The following is a 3,946-nucleotide window of genomic DNA, read 5'->3' on the forward strand; positions in this document are numbered from 1 at the left end:
GGAAAGGAAGGGAGATGGGGAGATAGTAGAACTGAGTTTGAATTTTCTGCTAAGAATAAAGTAATCCAAAGGATTTTGAGAATAGATACAAGAGCAGATCAATTTAGGAATATGTCTCTGGTGGCAGAAAAACAGAAGAATTGATTTTATGAAGGAAGTATAGGCAGTAGGAACTTTGCAGGTGAAAGTGACAAATTCCTTAACGGGGAAGTGGCAACAGTTCTTCCGTTTCTTTCTGTTTTTCTGCAGTCTGATGTATGCTTTTATCTTCTCCCACACGAAGCAACGATCTGTTTCTGTGTTGAGGACACCTTCAATTATACAGTGCAGGCCAAAGAAAAACATAATGGAATTTTAACCAGATTGCTTTTTCTCTGTAGACAGGTTTTCAGGAACATCTCCATTCTGGTTATAGAAGGAGAGCTTGAAAACACCGCAATGTGCATTAAAAACCTATCACCTTTTCTTGGCCTTTCAAACAGAACTGTATTCCAGAAACACCATGTCATTTTGTATTCCAGGCAATGCTTTTAAGACAACATGGGTAAACCCTTGCCCTATCCGTTGCTGAATAGAAGTGCAAGTCTGTGCACGTTTGTGTGTCTGCCTCTCATCCTGTCTTCAACAGTGGGGAATTAAATCTTTTTCCTTCCTTTTCTGTTTTTTTTTTTTTTGTAATAACTCAGCCTCGAGTCAGAGGTACATGTTCAGCCTCCCCAAAATGCTGCTGTTATACAGAAGGAGTTCCTTAATTTATCACGTCTTAAGGAAAGCTAAAAAGTTCAGGACGACAAGGACAGGATCAGCCATCCTCAGAGTGGTGAATGCACATGGGGGGCTGTAGTTCAGTATCTACAAAACACAGGGAATACAATCTTATCCACATTGCAGATTCCACTGAAATGGGAGAAAAGGGTGAATATACATTAATGTCAATGGAAATTATTAAAACTAATTACAAATTTTAAGGAAGAACTCTCTCTAAGGTAAAAATTCAGAAATTGTTTTTTTCTTTTGCTCCTCCATTAAACTTTTACTATCTCTGTTAAACTGGGCAAATGCCCTAAGTCTCTCCAAGCCTCAGATTCCTTACCTGTGAAAGGAATAGGTACTTGCTAAGGTCTCTTCAGCATTAGAACATAAGCCTTGACATTCCCTGGCTCAGTGAATCTCCATCTCGGATGCCTCTGTAGCGGGTAAGAGGGAAGGGGTCACATTCCTGCCCAAATATGTGCCCACAAAACGCCCATACCCTTGAGTGCAGCACTTACCTCTCTAAATGTCTATATTTCTTAAACAAGGGTAGTTACCCTTGTTATTTTCTCCAGGATAATGTGCAGATTACAGGCAATAATTAACATTCTTCTAGCCATGTGCAGCCAGTCTAGGATTGAGTCAGCAGCTGCCGGTCAAGCTCAATCAGACTGGGGGGCGGGGAAGGGGGCAGTGGGAGGGGAATGCATATTCAGAGACATCATTAGAAGCATGCATTTCCAGGGCTCTAAGAATGGGGCTGAGCAGCCCTTTGAATTAGAATTTCCTCTGTAGGTCTATTTCATAATTCCAACCAGACTTGAATACTGTTTCTTCATTTTAGTTGCTTTTTAAAAACCCTGACCCTTCACTTTTTGCATTTCTAATGTGCTACACACACATATACACACGTATATACACACACACATACTAAAAGAATGTCTGATAGTTGCGCTGAAGTAATTTTGCTATTTGGAACATGCACAGCAGTAGGAGCTAAGCGGAGCGACCCTTGGGAAATCTCTATTGTCTGGAGTCTGGATTGTCGGGAAAGAGCTACATCAAAATCCCATATTATGCCAGATAGTGAGGTGAGTAATGTGGTGGGGAATCTCAGATGGTCCAGGAAACAAACCTTTTTCCAGTGACCACAGCTGTAAGAGGCGTGGGTTGTGAGAGTGTGAGTATGAGAGAGCTATAGGCGTTTACTGCTTTCCTGGAGAAGGGCTATGGGGTGAGGGTGGGCAGTTTCCTTAGAGCATTTTCCACTCAGTAAATGGAGAATTTACTTTTAGACTTTTAGAAAATACCTCCAAGTAGGTACCAAGAATAACTCCAAACTTCTGTCGTTGAGCTGCAGGAACAGAGCAAGAAGTTGTTTTGTTAAGGGGCAAGAAGACTGTAACTAATTGTTTAAAAATGCTAATAACCATGATGCCAGTGATTCGACGTCTTTAGATTTTTTAGTCACTGGAATATGGGAGTGCAGATATCTACTGATAAACAATAATAATAGAACCACGTACCAGTTACCTGCCTCACAGTCTGCACTCTCACATGTATTATTTCTCCCTTTTTAATGTATATTGCAAACAAAGTTCAAAGAAGTTTAGTGATTTGCCCCAAGTCACTTAGAAAGAGGCAGAGCTTATAGATCCCACGGCTTAGAGGGTAGCTTTGCTGCTTGCATTATAACACTTTACCTCTCAAGGAAGGGTGGTTTTACTAGAGGCCAAGACTTCTCATTTTCTTTAAATCACTCATGTTGTCGTTTGTCTCATTCTTCTTAAAAATAGTATATGTCAGTTTTAATATGTTTTAATTAGAATATTATTCACAGATATGAACACAATGGGGAGACATTTCTCTCTTGCTTCTACTTCTTGGAATTTCTTCTGAAGAAGATAATAATACCTTTGAATTTATGATTATTTTTGTTTTCTTTCATTTTTGCCTCTTACTATGTCTAGTATGGCTACATAGAACCAAAATGCAAGAATTTTTGTAATTCAAAAATTTGCAGCAGAAGGGACAAAATGGTTTGTTCAATCCAAAGAAACACTGATACTTGGTGAACTTAGCAAAATGCACAAAACATTAGTTATGAGTTTTAATTTCTACTCCATTACCAATTCAATCATATTTTTACTGGAGTCAGTGGGTGAATCTGAATTAAAGAAACATCAAAGTTTCTTAAGTTTTGTTTTGCCTGTGTTTATATCTCGTATTGTTGTACACCTGTGCACTCCTGTTTTTTTAAGAAGCTACAACGTATAGGCATCTTTCTCATTTGAAAGGAAGGTTATGTTCATTTGAAAGGCATGGGCTGCCTAGAGTACTTCTCTCCTTTTACCATCTTGCTGTAGAAGGTCATATGTCTCACAGTGTGTATCCCTCTGTTACAATTTGCTTCCAACTGAGCAGAAGGGCTGAGCCAAGTTCAATGTGTCTAACAAACCTCTAATGGGAACCAGAGGCTGCAGATGCTGGCAGAGTCAGAAAAGCACCTGATCCCTCTTTATTGGCATGTTGGGGCTAATTGTGCTAATCGATGCTCCTTGGATTCCTTGCTTCTTCTCTGATACAGCACTTTATAATCCTTTCAATTTCATTGAGCTGCTGGAGCTCCCTGTGGAGATAGGAGATAGCTCAGAGACACGCAGATAGGTACGGTCAAGAAGAAAGTCCTCGAGGAAACTGCTCTGAGTCAATCTGTTTCTTTTGTGATCACTGTGGCAATGTTACAACAAAAAGAAAAAAGGACAATTTAATTCATCAACAAATTCTAAACACAGACTAAGTAAAATATGTCAAAGACAAATATAATGTGATTTCACTTGTATGTGGAAATCTAAACAAAACAAATGGACAAACGTAACAAAACAGAAACAGTGTCAGAGATACAGAGAACAAACAGGTGGCTGCCAGAGGGGAGCAGGGTGGCGGGGATGAGGGAAATAAGTGGGTGGAGGTGGGGGTGGGGAATCGGAGGAAGGCAGTCAAAAGGCACAGACTTCCAGTTGGAAGATAAATAAGCTCTAGGGATGTAATGTGCAACATGATAAGTATAATTTATCCTGAAGAAAGATAAGTTTAAATAATTCTAAATCTTTAAATGTATTATTTAACAACACTGCTGTATGTTACGTATGAAAGTTAAGAGCAAATCCTAAGAGTTCCCACCACAAGGGAA

Source organism: Orcinus orca, chromosome 21 (assembly GCF_937001465.1).
Source record: "Orcinus orca chromosome 21, mOrcOrc1.1, whole genome shotgun sequence".
Lineage (NCBI taxonomy): Eukaryota > Metazoa > Chordata > Mammalia > Artiodactyla > Delphinidae > Orcinus > Orcinus orca.